This window comes from Protopterus annectens, chromosome 5.part0 (genome assembly GCF_019279795.1).
Source record: "Protopterus annectens isolate FY-2018-M chromosome 5.part0, PAN1.0, whole genome shotgun sequence".
Lineage (NCBI taxonomy): Eukaryota > Metazoa > Chordata > Ceratodontiformes > Protopteridae > Protopterus > Protopterus annectens.
This window is the reverse complement of record NC_056735.1, coordinates 482,292,313-482,311,140: the sequence shown is the minus strand read 5'-3', so window position 1 is coordinate 482,311,140 and position 18,828 is coordinate 482,292,313. Positions and strand designations below refer to the sequence as shown.

General features: G+C 43.2%; 1 protein-coding gene and 1 non-coding gene across 2 annotated transcripts in view; one reads left to right on the top strand and one right to left on the bottom strand.

Annotated features, from left to right (window-relative positions):
* CFAP47 (cilia and flagella associated protein 47) overlaps positions 1 to 18,828 on the top strand; it is a 7,413,452-nt gene that overhangs the window by 2,435,485 nt on the left and 4,959,139 nt on the right. The gene's annotated exons all lie outside the window — the stretch shown is intronic.
* On the bottom strand, positions 3,637 to 3,708 carry TRNAP-UGG. The gene has a single exon. It is a non-coding gene; the product is annotated as a tRNA-Pro (tRNA).

Genomic DNA, 18,828 nt, shown 5'->3' with positions numbered 1-18,828 from the left:
GCCTGAGGGTCCCCCGACTGCTTCTTCGGGCAAACCCTCTAAGGCTTCTAGGTCTTCGGCTCCAGGTTCTGAGTCGGCACCTAAGACTCCTAAGTCTGCTCCTGCATCGGCTCCGGCTGGAGCCGATGAGACTCTAACTTCCACTTCGGTGGTTCCCTCGGCTCCGGCCGGAGCCGAGGTTTTGGAAATTGCTACGTTGGCTCCGATCAGGCTTTCGGAGCCGACATCTAGGAAGAGGTCAAGGTCACCGTCCCTCGGCTCCGTTCATTCGGCTCCAGCTTCTCCCCTGATGTCTGAACGGAGCAATAGATCGCACTCCTCTAGGTCTTCGAGGCTTTCGGACCATGACCTTCAGAGGGTAGTGAGTCAACTTCTTAAGTCCGAGGCACTGGCCCAGATGCTTCAGAGCCCGACTCATCAGTCGATGCTCAACCCTATTTCTCAAAATATTCCTCCTCCGACTCCTTTGAGCTCGGAGCCGGGGCGTTTCGGACCAGAGACTGTGATACCGTCGGAACTGATACAATTGTGTTTGGCTCCGTCTTCGGCTCCGATTTCCTCCTTGGAGGAATCACGGCGCTGGACTTCCCTCGTCGGCTCTGAGGGGGTGAGTGGCATCGGACCCTTGTCCAACCCCGCTCTCCCTCTCGGTGCTTCGGCGCTGGTGAGTTCGGCTCTGACATCGGCCTCGGAGCCATCGCTGTCGGTGCCAAGGGAGGTTTTCAGCTTTTCGGAGCGGGGACCTCTGGCTCTGCCTGACAGGGGTGCATTCGAGGTCATGCGGAGTGTGTTGGAACCTGGTTCAACTCCACAGTCGGCTCCGTCCGCCCCTCCCTCTTCGGTGCCTCAGGTTATGTCTACTCACTCCCTCATCCCAGACCGCAGAGAGCCAGCTCCTCAAGAATCCCCTGTGGGGATCTCATCCTCTTCCGAGGCCTCTCCTGAATTGGCAGGGGAGCCCCCTAGGAAGAGAAAGTGTAAGAGGAAGCACATAGACTTACCTGAGTCTGTCACCTCTGACACAGATTTAGAGGACTCCGAGGGTTCCCCCCGTTCCCCTTCTGAAGATGTCTCCTTTGCAGACATTCTAGAGATCCTGAAGCAGAGGGGAAATTGGCCAGCCCTTAACCCTTCGGAGGATGAATCTGTGTATCTTGAGGCGTTTGGCTCTCGCCCTTCCACCTCCTGGGTGTCCCCCCCTTTGACCCCCTCATGCAGGTGGTAGCTAAAAAGGCTTGGACGGCTCCTGACTCTGTGGACCCCACCCCCAGGAGACCTTCAAAGTTTATCACAGCACCAGCAGATAAGCAATTTCTCACTAAGGGAGTCTCTGTGGATGCTATGGTGGTAGCTGCCGCCACTAAGAAGGAGCTAGCTGATCCTTCGGTACTTGTCCATCCTCCTAACAAGGAATCTAGGTCTATGGACAGGTACGGGAAGCGGATGTTTTCGTCAGCGACATTTGCTATGCGTTCGCTGAACTACCTCTGCCATTTCACTCGTCTTCAAAGAGACTTGATCAAGGAAGCGAGTGAGATGTTGAAGGACCCTACAGCTGCGGGTTTTCAGGACAAGATGAATGCTCAGCTGGCTACCCTAAATTCTATAGCTAACTCCTCCATCCACCTCCTTTCATATGCGGCTGATGGAGCGAGCAGAGCCGCAGGGACAGGTGTGGCCTTACGCCGGCATGCCTGGATGCGGCTATGCAATTTTGCGGACCCCTTTAAGACGTCTTTCACTAATTCCCCGTTTGATGGATCATCCCTTTTTGGTCCTCAAGTGAAAGAAACCTTGACAAGGTGCGAGACAGATGGCAAAACTCTTTCTGCCGTCGGAGTCCGTTTTTCTACTCCTTCTAGACCTTACCCCAAAGGCCAGAAAAGTGGAAAGATGTGGTTCCGCAAACAATCTCAAGGGACTTTGCCTGACGCACAGAGTCGGTTCCCCTCTAGAGGCAGAGGGGGGAACAATAATGGTAGACGTCGCCCTAGAGGCAGGGGGGGTCCGCAGAACCAGGGCAATCGAGAAACTTTTTCCGATAAGCCCTTCCAGCACCCCTGAGGTGTTGCCCGACTGTCCACCTTCGGAGGCAGTCGGGGGAAGAGTATCACTGTACCCAGAAGCCTGGTGATCCATAACTCTAGACAAGTGGGTACAGTCCATCATTTCCGAAGGCTATTCCATTCCGTTCTTTCGCATTCCAGATCAATCAAAAAAATCCCTTCCAGATGTTCCACCCGCTCAAAGGGATCAAGCAGCGTTGGAAATATCAAAGTTGCTTGCAAAAAGAGCCATTCAGCCAGTGCCAGCAGACCAGCAAGGGTCCGGAATCTACTCCAAGTTCTTTTTGGTTCCAAAGAAAACAGGGGACTGGAGACCCATTTTGGATCTCAGTATCTTGAACAAGTCTGTCAAGAAAACAAGATTTCGGATGGTCACGCTACAATCCATCCTACCCCTATTGGGAAAGGAAAACTGGATGTGCTCTATAGACCTCCAGGATGCGTACTATCATATAAAATGAACAGGCGCTCCAGGAGATTCCTCCGCTTCAGGCTGGGAACCAGTCACTTTCAATTCAGAGCCCTGCCCTTTGGACTCACCACTGCCCCGGTGTTTACCAAATGCATGGCAGTGGTAGCTTCTCACCTGAGACGTCAAGGATTCCAGGTGTTTCCTTACTTAGACGACTGGCTCCTCACAGCTCCTACCAAGCATCTTCTTCTACTTGCCAGAGACTACACCTTCGCATTTTCAGAAGTTAGGTATCTCAATAAATTGCGAAAAGTCTGTTTTGTTGCCTTGTCATGCTATTACCTTCATAGGCGCAAATCTAGACACAGTCAACATGTCTGCGAGACTCACAGACCAAAGAATAGCAGACATACACAAACTGGTCCCCTTCTCTTCCACAGCAACAGAGTCAAAGTCAGATTAGTTCTAAAAGTACTGGGGATTATGGCGGCTGCTATCCCTCTACTTCTATTAGCCAGATTTCACATGAGAATCCTTCAATGGATGCTCTTCACACAATGGTCATACCAACAACTTCCGATGTCCCACACCATTGTGATTACGCAAGCATGCAAGAATCATCTTCTTTGGTGGATTTCTTCCCCCCAGCTCTTCCTAGGAAGACCCTTTGTCCTTCCCCCTCCGGTTGCTACTTTGACAACGGACGCCTCCCTGATCGGGTGGGGGGGGGCATTATCAGGGCAGAACAGTCCAGGGCATTTGGCAACCAGTCGAACGCCACTTGCATAGAAATGTTCTAGAGATGAGAGCAGTGCTTCTAGCGTTGCAAGCCTTTCAAGACTCTCTTCCCTTGGGAACGATAGCAATTCAGACGGACAACATGTCTGTAGTGTGGTATATCAACAAACAAGGCGGAACCAGGTCCTACCCCCTATGTCGAGAAGCACTCAGACTGTGGCAATGGGCGATTTCTTCTCAGCGGTTTCTGATAGCAACGCACATAGGTTCATAGGTTCATAGGTTAGTACTAGGCTAACTGCCCTTGCGAGCCATTTTAAGCCTAGCCAGTTATCCCTTGAGAGACTCAAACCCTGTATCTTGTGTTTGTAAGGCAAACACCTTAACCATTAGGCCACCCTCCCAACCCCTTAAAGCCCAGGGCTTGTCCGGGATATGAACCCGGGACCTCTTGCACCCAAAGCGAGAATCATACCCCTAGACCAACAAGCCATCCCCGGGAAGTCCAATCTTATTGCGGACAAGTTGAGCAGAGCTATCCTCATGCCTCACGAGTGGTCTCTGAAAGATTCTATTTTGGAGAAAAATTTTCTCAAGTGGGGTCAGCCTTGCTGCGACCTTTTTGCTACTCCCCAAAACAGCAAGTGCAAAGATTATTTCACCCTCTTCCCCTTACCAGGCCAGCCCAGCAGAGACGCTCTAGTCCAAGTTTGGCCCCGGGGACTTCTGTATGCATTCCCTCCCTTCCCACTAATCTCTCAAGTGATACAGAAAGCTATCGCTCAGAAGGCCTCATTGATCCTCATTGCTCCTTACTGGCCTTGACAGGTTTGGTTCCCCTTTCTACATCAATTTCTGTTGGAGCAACCCTGGCATCTGGACCTAGTTCCAGATCTTTTGATCCATCAGTCGGGTCAGTTACATCGCTCCCTCCCCTCTCTGAACCTCACTGCTTGGTTCCTCCAGTTCCAACCTTAGCCAGGCTTCCTCAAATATCTCACTCTGTTCGAGATATTTTGATAGCTTCCCATAAATCTTCCACTCGGAAGATTTATCTTAGTAAGTGGAAACGTTTTGCCTATTGGGCTCAAGGAAGGGACATAGATCCTTTCACTGCTCCCATCCAAATAGTCCTTGATTTTCTAGCTGAACTTTTCCATGCAGGTTCATCTCCTTCTTCTCTTAAAGTTCAATTGGCAGCTATATCTAACTTTCATGTGGGCATCTCAGACTCTGCCATCATGTCTCACAAGCTTTGCAAAGCTTTCTTGAAGGGAGTTTTTCTTCTTAGACCTCCTATAAGAAATCCTCCTCCCTCTTGGGACCTTAATTTAGTTCTCACATCTTTAATTCTTCCCCCTTTTGAACCTGCAGCTTCCTGTTCAATGAAATTGCTATCCTGGAAGACTCTATTTCTGGTAGCCATTACTTCAGCTAGAAGGGTCTCAGAGCTTCATGCACTCAGCAGTCGACCACCGTATCTATTGTTTCATAAGGATAGGGTATCCTTACGGACCAATCCATCCTTTTTACCTAAAGTAGCCTCTGCGGCAAATCTAAATCAAAACATTGACCTCCCTGTGTTTTTTCCTAACTTTTCTAACAGGTCTGAACAAAAATTGCATTGGCTAGATGTCCATCGTCAATTAAGGTATTATTTGGACAGGACCAAACAGATCAGAAAAACTGACCAGTTGTTTGTCTCTTATGCAGAAGGCAGAAAGGGACTTTCAGTTTCGAAGGTATCACTCTCCAGATGGCTAACATCTCTGATTTCCTTTGTTTATAAAATTAGACACCAAAAGCTGCCTAACAAACCTAAGGCCCACTCCACCAGAGCTTTGGCTACTTCTATAGCCTTCCAAGACAGGCTGCCTATTGACACCATTTGTGCAGCGGCTACTTGGGCTACTCCTCACACTTTCATTTCTCATTATAAGTTGGATTTAGCTTCTAGACATAGAGCTAACTTTGGTTCCACTGTTCTCAAGAGTCTGTTCCGATAGGCCACCCGGGACAAGGTGCTAGGGACACGGTCCCATCCAGCAAGAATGAAGGCGAGATGGACAACTTAACATATAGAAGTTATGTTCTTACCATAACGTTCCATGTTAGTTGTCTTCTTCTCGCCCTCCTTCCCCCTAGCCTGGACAGACCTAGAGGAGTTTGATTGTGACCTCTCTTTCTACCACCTCTATTCTATATACGTATATGCTATACTGTGCATATATTCCTTCATCAGGTTTTCAGGTCACCTTCTTCCCTTCCTTTTATAGAGGTGGGTTTTTCCTTTTCCAGTAGTTCTGGAGTTTTTTATTGGCTGGGCCTAGCTTACAAACGAGATCTGAGGTAATACCGCCTAGCATTGTGGGATATAACGGGAGCCTCGAGCCGGTGGAACCAACTCTCGAGCTTTTAGAGTGGCCGAGTCGGAGCTGAGGTCGGCTCCGAACCCATCCATCCAGCAAGAAAGAAGGCGAGAAGAAGACAACTAACATGGAACGTTATGGTAAGAACATAACTTCTATTTATGGTTACTAAAGGAATTTTGTACTTCACCTATTACACCTAAACATATGGTTTGTTACCCATTAAATATTATTATTAGTTATCGTAACTTTATATTCATGCACCCTAAGTATAGGGAATGGAATTTTATTGTATTTCCTATAATGTATACTCAGGGTATGCTTTTGTCGTCTACTTCTGAAGGAACTCATTTAGCTATAGATAATGATCTAAAGTACTGGTATCAGTTGATATCTGATAATAAAGTTAAAAATCTAGATTTCTTAAAACAAGAATTTGATCTAAGAGAAACTTGCTGGTTAGAGGTTCAGACCTTTAGACAACATCTCATTAATAAAATTGATTTAATGTCTATAACTGTTAAAGAATCTATTCCAACACTGATTGATTACTTGATATTAAATTTACAACATAAAGTTTCTGATAAAGGTAAACTTTCATACATACATAAAGTTATCAGACAAGAAACTTTTTACAGTGTAGATTCATACTGGAATTATTTCACTTCTATTAATGGGGACCCACCAAATCAACAAGATAAACAATATATATTGGAATCTGCTTATAGAACTACGTCTTCCATTGTCTGGAAACTTTATACATGGATTTTTTTACATAGATCTTTTTATACACCTTTGATGATGAATAAAATAAATAATAAAGATAATCTATGTAAGAGATGTAATGTAGAAATTAATGCTGACTGGGCTCATATGTTTTATGACTGTATAAAATTGAAAGAATACTGGAAGTCAATTAATGAATTTTTGCAGGCTCTTTTTACAGATAATTTCATTATTTCTAAATCTCTTATATTATTCAACACACCTGTACCTCCAAGTGTTAAAAAGGTTAAGCTTCCCTTGTTATGGTCTATTCTAGCAGTGGCTAGGAAAATAATAACTAGAAATTGGATTTCAGATACACCTCCTTCGTTCAATGAATTTAAAAATGTTATGAATATAGTGTGCCATATGGAAATAAACACAATTAGGACTAGAACAAACAGAAAAACATCTTATTTTATTGTATGGGATAATTTACAAAATTTGTTAAAAAAATTTTAATTTCAATAGCATGGTATTTTAGTTTAATTAATTGATCTGATTGTAGTGGATGTCTTTGTAAATACTTTAGTTGTTTTGTTGAATATTATAATAATACCTATTTTTAATTACTTGTATAAAATTGTTATGATATTTCTCTTATATGTTAAAACAATAAACCTGTTTTGAAAAAAAAAAAGAAATCTTACAGCCTTCAGCAAAAACTGACTTAAAATTCCTGTCTTGGAAAACAGCCTTTTTAGTTGCTATTACTTCTGCTAAAAGGATTTCTGAACTCCTGGCTCTTTCATCAAAAGCTCCATACATTGTTTTTCAAAAAGACAGGGTTACTTTATGAACCAATCCTTCTTTCCTACCAAAAATGGCTTTTGAATCAAATATAAATCAAACCATTCATTTGCTAGTCTTCTTTCCAAAATTTTCAAACAAGGTACAATACATGTTACATCTTTTAGATGTTCATAGACAACTATGTTTCTACTTACAACAGAACAAAAGATTTCAGAAAAAACGAACCAGGTATTTGTCTCTTTTTCACGTAGTCAGCAGGGTTCACCAAATTTTAAAGTTACATTAGTCAAGTGGATAACAAATTGCATTTCCTGGATATATTCTCAGCAAGGCCTTTCCTTATCAGAACCACCTAAGGGTTTCTCAACTAGATCCATGGCCACCTCATCTCTATCTCTGGCACCATAAATTCTTACCGGGCATAGAGCCCACAACCCTCCTGGACATGAGCAGTCATCATTAAATGCAGTCTTGGGTACTGACTAGCATTTCTATGGTATTAAATTGGGATGAAATGGCTAGGCTTAAAATGACTCCCGGGTTTATAGCCTAGTAATCTCCAATGATCCTATGATTCTATGATCTGCCTTCTGATCTCGAACTTCCATTGATGATATTTGTCTAGCAGCCACCTGGTCCATTGCTCAGACCTTTATTACTCATTACAAATTGGACATAATTTCCAGAAGCAGAGCTGCTTTTGGTTCAGCAGTTCTCCGGAATATCCTTCCATGAGTGCCACCCAAAATTTATGTAGCTGGGGACTCTGTCCTATACAACTGAGGAAGAATGAAAAGGACAACATCAGATATTAAAGTTATGTAGTCACCATAACTAGGCATCTGTGTTATCCATTTTCATTCTTCCTTAACTACCCTCCCTCCTTAACCTGTCCTGTTATCTTCTGGAGTGATCCAGAGAACCTTTGGAACACATAGTTCCAGGTCTGAGCCCTGGTTTACCTTCTCTTCTCTTCTTCTATTATATACTCAAGCCCTTATGGCAGCAAACCCGATCTGAGGTATTGGGGATGGACTAGGGTATTGTGGGTAGAGGAAGGAGCTCGAGAGTTGGATCCACAGTCTATAGTATGCGGCCGATTTGGATCCAAGGTTGTATCCATAACCTATATGTTGAGGAAGAATGAAAGGGAACAATACAGATGCTTAGTAATGATGAGTACATAACTTTAATTTTTCGGATGAGATAATGTCTGAAATTTTAAATTCTTTATATAAGGAGACTTTGTTTGGCCCACCTGATATCCATCTCCTCAAACAATTTGATGAGAGAGGGATAATAGTACAGGGATTTTCCAAGATTTTAAATGCCCCCCTTACAAATTTCCCAAATCATCCTTTCCATCTAAAAAACAAAAGAAGCAATTAAACAATCCCAGCCATTTCAAGCCAGATAGAGATCAAAAAGAAATGGCGGGAGGGGAATAACAAGAAACAAGGATCTTTTCGTAAACAAGGTACAATCTATTAGATCAGAATGATTATACCAGCATGTTTACCACACCCCTTCTGCACCCTATCTCTCACAATCTGTCCCAGAAACTGGCGATGTACATTCCCCTTTAGCAGCAGATTGTTTCAGACTCTTGGGTGTTAAAAGTAGTTTAGGATGGATACACTTGACACTGGATACACATACCTTCATTCAAGTTAGTTCCTGCTATACCTTCAAAACAGATTGTTTTCCTTAGTTCATCAGTACTTACTCCCCCTAGGAGTTATAGAACCTATCTGCTGCTCTTGGGAACTGGAGATTCAAAATCAGAGTTGTTATAGGCAGAACAAGTGTTGTTAAATGAAATGGGCAAAGGCTTCTATTCTGTTCCAGAATGTTTCTGGTAGTAAAGTATGAGTCTTCTTGGAAACCAGTGCTAGCGCTTTCCTTTCTAAATCTATATGCGAAAGTTCCAAAGTTCAAGATGATGAGCCCCCATAATTTGTTACCTCTCATTCCCAGGGAACCTTTATGGTAACATTAGATCTAAAATATGCATACCATGACATTCCCATAGTCATGCCTCAGCAAATTTCTCTGGTTTTCTGTGACTGGGTCACATTTTTAGTTCTCTGCATTACTCTTTGATGCATCTACAGCTCCAAGGGGGTTTACAAAGTGCCTACTTCTAGTCATAGCTCATGGCAGACTGAATGACATTCCAATATTTCCTTATTTAGATGACGTATTCATCACTGCAGAATCGCTGCCTAAAAGTCAAGAACCATTACAGTGGGTTTCTTGTCTTCTGATGAAAATGGTGTTCCAGATAAATCTTCAAAAATCTTTCTTGACCACATCATGCAGGATTATCTTTCTAGGCTAATAGATGGCAACCAGTTATAAACATTGGGATGGCTATAGCTGATCCTGTAATGCAAGCCCGAGATGGCCACTTCTTGGAATATTCATTTTTTTTCTGAGGTATAGTTATCATGAAGTTATTATATATAAGGTGGAGGCATGTAGGGAAAATGTATGCTATGTGTAAACTGAGGGGTGTGGGAGCTTGTCCCCTTGCAAAAAAGGAAGTTTTAGAGAAACAGTTTATAAAGTGGGTTTTACACCTGAGACCTCCTTGTAAACAGGTTGCTCCTTTCTGAGATCTTAACTTTGTGCTGAAAAATTTAACTGTGATTCCTTTTCAACTGCATTATCAAGCAGATTTAATGTTCATTACATGGAAAGTTGTTCTTCTCATTGCTCTGACATGTGCAAGAGGAGCATCAGAGTTGCAAGCTCTTATGGTGAGTGAAGTTTATCTGGTCTTCCACAGAGATAGTGTCTCATTAAGAATAAATCCCTTTCATGCCGTGGTTGTGTCAAGAGTTCCCTTTGAATTAAGCTGTGAATTTCCCTGTGTTCTATTCAGATCTTCAGAATCAGGGAGAAAGGATTCTGCATACTCTGAACAAGCATAGGCACCTCGGGTGCTATCTTAGAAGAACCAGGTCCTTTAGAAAAGCTGATCAGCTACATGTGTCTTATATTGGGACAAGGAAGGGAAAACCAGTGTTAAAGCAGACTTTCCTGAGGGTTATCCTCAGTTTTTGCCTTTTCTTATTCCCATTCATTGTAAACCAGTTCCAGAAAGTATAAAGGCTCATTCTACTACAGCTTCTCTTCTTCGGTGGCAGTATTCTAGAGGCAGCAACATGGTCCTGTTTATATACCTTTACAAGGCATTAAAAAAGGATTCTGAGGGCCAAAACTTTAGGAACTATTTTATAACAATCGTCAGTACTGACAGTTATATCGTTAAAAACATCATTGAAAAGAACTGGCAGATTCTGGGAAAGAACAGTGAATTCCTAGAAAAAAATGGACTCAAGCCACACATAGTGTATAAAAGGTGTCACAGTTTAAAGAACATTGTTGAAGCCTTTGGTACTAGACAGAATAATAACAGGCTCAACAGAATGAGTAAATGTGGAAGATGCTCTTCTTGTAAATACATATTAGAATGTAACCATTTTAAAATAAAAGATTATGTATTTCATATTTATGGTACGTTAAACTGTCAGGACACAGGGAGTTGTTTATACTGCTTTATGCCAAGAATGTTCAGGATACTATATTGGAAAGAGTGAGTGGAAATTGAAAGACCGTATATATGAACATATGTATGATTTAAAGAGAAAAAATGAAAATAATGCTCTGGTTAAATATCTAAAAGCTCACCCTGAACATCATTTTTTAAGTTTGTCATTTTAGAGAAAGTTAATAACAATAAACTGGGAGTGCCCTGGCCTCTGTTACTGGAAAAAAGAGAACTTTACTGGCAATTGACTTTAAATGCTAGTAGGTGGACTAACTTAAAATGAACAACTTCCATAAGCTGTAAAAAATAAATAAATAAAAGCACTAGAAAGGTAAACATTGTGGATATGTTATAAAATCTGTGTCAAGCTGGGGGATATTTATACAAGGGATATTTTAAGATTTAAGATAATTTTACACAAAAAAAGTTTTTTTTTAAATTGATTTAAGTATGTTTTCCAATAATATTGTTTTTGCATAACTGTTGTCAGTTTAAATCTGTTGTGTAAGGTCAGGTGACAAGACAAGGTTATATAAGCAGTTTTTAAATGCTGCTGAACTTATCTGAAGAAGTTTTTACTGATAAAATGAAAACACTCAGCATAAAATTCTTATGGAGTACTTTATTTTGTTTTGAAGTATATGTGGTTGATCCAGGAGCTTATAGTCTGAGCCTTTGCAGACCTGCATTTTATTTCTTTGATTTTGTTTTGGGGCAGCACACAAAATGCAAAATTATGAACTTCCTGCTAGATTTACTATCCGCGGTGGTGGTGCTGTGGTAGCGTTGTCGCCTCACAGCAAGACGTTGTCCCGTTCGATTCTCAGCTAGAGCGTCTTCTGTGGAGACATGCGTGAATGGGCGTACCTTCATTTAAGGTTGTGCGTTAGGGCCGGCAACTCAGCATGTAAAAATCAACTGCCAATCATTAGCAGACCGGAGTTCCGCTGTGGTGACCCCTAACCGGGAAAAGCCGAAAAAGACAACAACAACAACAACTAAAGTAGGAAGTCATAAAGTATTAGAATCAGGTATTTTGAGGATAAACTTAATTAGACTTGAAAATGGAGGTAAGGAGAAAGATGCTTAATGAAGTTTTAAGAAGAAAGCTCTACACACTATACAAGATAGAAATACCTTAAAAAGAATATAAACTTCCTACATCCTCTAATTCTTCATCATGCTTACCCAAGGAGGATGTCCCAACAGTGCAAAAGCAGCCACTTACAAAGGATAAAGGTGAAGAATAGACGTTACTATGGGGAGAAATGGCATACATCACCCACACTGAGACTGGTGAAAAAGAAATGTGTCTGGAAATCATAACTTTAGTATATCTTTATTTACTTCGGAGGAGGCCAGTTTCCATATCTTCTTCAAAGAGGAAAATATGATATTCTTCAGGAAAATTCACTGTTACAATAAATTATAACACTTGGGATATATCCCACCTGCCTGCATCTTTATAGTAGTAATTTTCATCAGTGGTAGTGTATCCCTCAAGTCTGGCAGAAAAATACCTTGAACAGTGAAGTAGTCAGAGCAGATACAGTGTAGTGCACCAAAAAAGGTCTATCAAATGCTAATCCACTAAGTATATATTTTAAATCATCACTCTACACTAGCCATCTACATTTATGAAAATGAGATGTTCTCCTTATTATTCATCAGTGGAAGATGGGCTTACCTGAGTCAGAGTACTTATCCTTTATAATCTAATACTGATTAGGCAACAGGTTGGCTGAGCAGTTGGGCAGCAGGGGGACTAATGACTGGGTAATATCAAGGCTCAATGGTTAAGATCTCTGCCTCACAGCTCCAGGGTCTGGGTATGGGCTTCAGTCTTGATCTGTGTTTCCTCTGTGTGTGGAGCAGACTTGTTCTTCCACTATCTGTGTGGCTTTTCTTGGGTTGCTCTGGTTTCCTCTCACTTCTCGGAAACACACTGATCCATTTGCTCTACAAGTTTTCATATAATATATATATATATATATATATATATATATATGTGTGTGTGTGTGTGTGTGTGTGTGTGTATATATATATATATATATTTTTTTTTTTTTTTTTTTGCATTTATCCTTGCTCAGGTGACAGGTCATGACTAAAAAGTCACCTTGAGCACCAGTTCACTTACCCTGTTTATAAATAAGTAAAATTAGAAACATAAGAACTAATGAACACTACTAGGCAAATGATCACTGGACTCATATTTGGCATAACCATATACACTTTAAGTAGACATACTTTCCAAGTACTTACCCTCACAAATCAAGCAGACCACTACATGATAATCCTTGTGTAGTTTATGTTTACCCATCAAATCATTATGACTAGCCTTAAAATAAGGAAAGGTAGTACTATGTCAGACATGCAGTGGTAACTTATTCCATAGTATATGAATACATTGAGTTAGGAACCTGTCCCTCCAGCAAGTTTATTTGTTGGCATAAATATAGGTCCCCAGTGCGGGAGTTTGCAGAGCCACTGGTTTTAGAAATAGGATGTCAAATAGTATAGAGTCTTTTGTGGCTTTTAAAGCAGGAAAACAGGTTGCCTCAAAGCAGTCTGGCCAGTTTCCAAAGCTTTTGAGCACCATTCATGTGCCCGTAGGACCATCAGAGCTAGTATAAAAACAGACATATGAGTGAAAAATCAGAACTTTCTTGCCATAGAAGCAAGCAGCAACTAGTACATATGTGGTGACTTTGTATGTTTGATATTCAGACTCATTTTTTTTCTTCAAAATGTGCAGATAACTACCCCACTGGGAACTACCTTCCATTTTTGTGAGAAAAGTGTTCTGTTTTTCTGTGAATATATGTCTAAGAGAAAGAGGAATTGTATGTGTGGTTGGTAGATAACCTACAAAGATCACCACACATCTTTTTTGTTTAGCACTCAGTCTTATTCAGTCCTCTACTCCTAAAAACTTAAGAAGCAGGCTTAGTACCCATTAGCTACATTTGGATAACCAAAAGTTAAAGGTTGATGTGAAGTTGTTCAATCTCGCCTTCATTCTTACTGATGGGTTCGGAGCCGATCATTGGCTTCGATTCGGCCAAATAGCAAAGCTCGAGGTCTCTAACAGCTTGAGGCCAAAGCCAGATCCCACAATGCACCACTACATTCCCAGATCTAGTTTGCTGCTGCAACTGATCGGGTATTCTTTACAGCTCTTGGTCGTTTTTTGGTTAGATAAGTTGTGATTTCTCTTGAATTTTCTACTTTTTTGTCACAGTTGTTATATTTTAGGTGTCAGTACTATAGTGCTTTGCTTGTTGTCCGTTTTGGACTTGTATCCTGTTGGATAGTTTCTTTTTTCACTAGAGTGTTAGAATAGTTTTGGGCATGGCCCTGTTATTCAAGTTGGCCGTTGGCATTTTGTTGATAGTACAGTAGCTCTATCCCAGCCTGGTTAGGCTCACTGCAGTTTTCTGCATTTTTTCTTTATTAGCGAGTTAGGCTCTTGGCCATTTTCTTGGCTGTTTTTGTTTTATCAGCCTGTGAGTCTTTTTATTATACAGTTAGCCAGTTAGGCTTAGTAGTTTATTGCTGCCTTGTCTTTCACTTAGCCAGTAAAGGCATATATATATATATATATATATATATATATATATATATATATATATATATATATTTCTTTTGGCTATAACTCTAGTTAATTTTAGCTAAAATGTCAGAGAAAGCTAAATCAGGATTTAAAAGGTGTCCCAAATGCAGTTAAAAAATGTCAATCACGGATGGTCATTCCACATGTGTGTACTCTTTGGGTGAGGTACATTTACAGGAGGTTTGCTCCATTTGTCATGGCTTCAGCTCCAGGGTATTAGCTGAAAGGAAGCGTAAGCTAGTAGAAAGAGGTTAATTAAGTCAGCCTTCCAAACGGATTTGGATTCTGCTTCCAGTCAACCAAAACCATCTTCTCGTGCCTCGTCATCTGGTTTGGCTTCGAAGGACTCTTCGGTCCCGAAGACATCTGAGAGGGCTACGGTCTTGGCTCCAGTGCCATCAGAACCAACCATTCAGGTTGCTAGTAGGAGCCGGTCCCCAGTTTTGGAACTGGTATCTCATACCTTAAGGTCCCCTATTCTGGGGTCACCGGCTCTGTCATTGGTCTCCTCTTGGGCTTCCAGACTCTCCGATTCGGACATGGACCGAATTGTGCGGAAACTTCTACAGGACCTGGCGCTTGCAAAAATTCTGTCGGTTTCAACTTTAGCAGCTTCAGAACTGACAAAGTCCTCTCCTATTGTTGTTGTTGCTCCTCCTCCGACTCGAACCGAGACTTCGGAGCCGGAGAAGGCCATTCAGTTGTTGGTGGAGCCGTCGGTGCTGACAGTCACCTCTGAACTGTCGGCACCGACCACCCTGATATCCTCTGCTCCGTCGGTGGAATATGGGAGCTGACACTCTCCTGTTGGTTCCGGCGGGGGGAGTTGAATGGATACATCAGTTCCAACTCTTCCTCTTGGGGCTTTGGCATGGATGAGTTCGGCTCCTACCTCGGGCTTGGAGCCGGTGGTTCTGGTGCGGGAGGAGTCCTCGGTTTCTTTGGACCCGGCTGCTTCCTCGCATCAGAGCCATGGGGCCTCCAATACCATGAGGAGGGCTTTGTCCCCGTGGACTTCCACAACCTCTGATATGGCCACCTCCTTCCAGAAGGCGCCCGCTTCTTCTCTGCTTCCACAGGTTCACCATAAACGCAGGAACCCAGAGCCTCAGGATGCCCCTTTGGGGGAACCCTGCTCTTCCGAGACCTCCCCAGAGATTCCCACTGAGGAGGTCCCTTGGAAGAGATTATGTAAGAGGAGACATCTAGATTCCCCTCAGGAATCCATCATGTTGGACACCGATTTGGAGGAATCGGAAGGGTCCCCAAGGTCCCCCTCTGAGGATATTTCCTTCGGGATATCCTTGAGATTCTTAAGCAGAGGGGGGGGGGGGGTTGGCAGCTCCAAAACCCTACCAAGGACAAATCGGTGCTCCTGAAGGCTTTCGAGTCCCAACCCTCCACCTTTTGGGTGTCTCTGCCCTTCGATGAGTTGATGGATCTTTTATCTCGAAGGGCGTGGGAGTCACCAGATTTTATTAAGTCTGTTTCTAGAAGACCAAACAAGTGCATTTCAGCACCCCATGATGAGGCTTTTTTGTCTAAACCTATACCTGTTGATGCCATGGTGGTGGCGGCAGCCACTAAAAAAGAAATGTCGGAGACTTCTACGTCTGTCCATCCTCCTAATAGAGAGTCTAGGATGATGGACAGATTCGGGAAGCGCATGTTCAGTTCTACGACCTTTGCACTTCGGTCATTGAACTACCTGACCCACTTCACACTTCTACAGAGAGATCTCATCAAGGAGCTTGGAGATGCTCTCCAGGGTGCAGTAGCCGACTCTGTGGTGGACAAGGTGACATCTCAACTTGCTACCCTCAATTCCATCGTAAACTCGTCCATGCGCACCGTGTCTTACGCAGCTGATGGAACGAGTAGGGCTGCGGGTACAGGAATTCCTGGATGCGCTTATGCTCTTTTGCAGAACCTTTTAAGTCATCATTTGTGAATGACCCTTTCGATCGTCCCTCCTTATTTGGAACAAAAGTTAGAGACCCTCACCAGATCTGAGCAAGTCAGCAAGACGGTAAGACTCTATCTGCCGTTAGAGTCCATTTTTCTACCCCTACTAGACCTTATCCCAAAGGTCAATGGAGTTGGAAAATGTGGTTCCGTAAGACCCAAGGAGCCTTTCTGAACTCACAAGGTGAAGCCCCCTCCAGGGGAAGTGGGGGAGGCAATAGTGGAAGATGACACCCACGTGGCAGTGGGGGTCGGCAGAACCAGTGTGGCAGGGATCAGTTCCTTGGGAAACCTTATCAGTGGTCCTGAAAGGAGGCCCGACTGTCCTGCTCAGGAAGCAGTCGGGGGACATTTGTCTTTGTACCTGGGTGCCTGGCTAAATATCTCAGAAGACCGTTGGGTACAAAACGGTATATCCAGAGGATATTCCATCACCTTTCACTTTCACCCCGGACCAACAAAAGGATTCCCAGACGTTCCACCCAGTCTACGGGATATAGCATCCACAGAGGTCCAGAAACTATTGCAAAAAAAGTCATCCCACCAGTCTCAGCAGACCAGCAAAAATTCAGAACTTACTCAAGGTTCTTTTTGGTACCAAAGAAGACAGAGGACTGGAGAGCTATTCTGGACCTCAGCATACTCAACAGATAAGTGGTGAAGACAAAGTTCTGGATGGTCATGCTTCACTCCATTCTCCCATTTCTAGGGAAGGATGATTGGATGTGCTGCATATATCTCCAGGATGTGTACTACCATATCAAAATGGCCAGGCCATCCAGGGATGATCTGCAGTTCCGGCTGGGAGCCAGTCACTTCCGATTTTGGACCCTGCCCTTTGCTCTCACTACAGCCCCCAGAGTGTTCACAAAATGCATGGTAGTGGTCATAGCTCACTTGAGACATTCTGGAATCCAGGTGTTTCCTTACTTGGACAACTGGCTCCTCACCACCCCCAACAGGCATCAGCTTATTCGGGCAAGGGACACTGCCATAGATCTATGTTCACAACTGGGCATTACGATAAATTTAGAAAAGTCTGCCTTATTGCCATCGGAGTGTGCAGTCTTTATAGGAGCAGACTTAGACACGGTCAGCATGTCCCTGAAGCTTCCTCCCGAAAGAGTGATTGTCCTCCAACAACAGATTGTGGATCTCTTGTCAAAACGAAAAGCACCAGCATCACAGATTCTCAAACTGCTTGGCACTATAGTAGCATCGATTATTGCAGTGCCCCTTGCGAGGTCTCACATGCGCATTCTTCAGTTGCTGCTTTTCACTCAATGGACATTTCAGGAATTAGCCTTGAATCATCTGGTTTTGATTACCGACTCATGCAAGAATGACCTTCGCTCGTGGATAACGTCAGAGACAGTGACTATGGGCTGCCCATTTGTTCTCCCCTCTCCAGTAGCAACGGTAACCATGGATGCCTCCTTGATTGGGTGGGGGGGGGGCATTATCAGGGACAGACAGCCCAAGGTACTTGGCAGGCTCACAAGGCTCATAAACATCCTGAAGATGAGAGTTGTCCTTCTGCTGTTGCAGACCTTTCAAGACTCTCTTCCCCTTGGCATGATTGCATTCCAGTCGGACAACATGTCAGTAGTCTGGTACATAAACAAACAAGGAGGAACCAAATCCTACCCCATGTGTCGAGAGGCTCTGATATTATGGAATTGGGCAGAGTACACTCAGCATTTTCTGATTGCAACGCACATCCTGGGGAGATCCATCATAGCGGACAGACTCAGCAGAGCTATTCTGCTACCTCACGAGTGGTCTCTCAAGAACGAAATAGCGGAAATCATTTTCTGCAGATGGGGCCATCCTTGCTGTGACCTTTTTGCCACCTCCACAAACACCAAGTGCAGCAACTGCTTTGCCCTGATCCCTCAACAGGGACAATCCCTGAGGGACGCACTTTTCCATAATTGGTCTCCGGGACTCCTTTATGCTTTTCCTCTCTTTACACTGATTCTCAAAGTATTGCAGAAAACTAGTCTTCTGGGCAGGACACTTATCTTAATTGCCCCATATTGGCCTCGTCAAATTTGGTTCCCCTTTCTGAAGCCTCATCTACTAGAAGAGCCTTGGATTCTGGACCCACTGTCAGATCTGTTGTCCCACTCGTCAGGAGCTCTTCATCCCTCTGTTCAGTCCATCAAACAAACAGCTTGGCTGCTCCAATTCACAGAATAGCCAAGTTCCAGAATTTATCAGAAGAAGTGCGACATATACTATTGTCATCTCACAAATCTTCGACTAGGAAACTTTACCTCAGTAAGTGGAAAAGGTTTTCCATCTTGGCACAACAGAATAACATTGATCCTTTCCTGGCATCTATATCAGATATGCTGGAATTCCTAACGAAACTGTTCAGTGAAGGAGCTGCAGCAGCAACCATTCGAGTCCAACTCGCTGCAATTTCTAATTTTCATTTAGGTGCATCTGAAAATGGTAACATGTCTCATAAGCTGGCTAAGGCTTTTTTGAAAGGTACAATGCACTTAAAATCACCGATCAGATCTCCTACTACTCCCTGGAACTTAAATCTAATCCTGTCCAGAATTATTCTTCCGCCCTTTGAA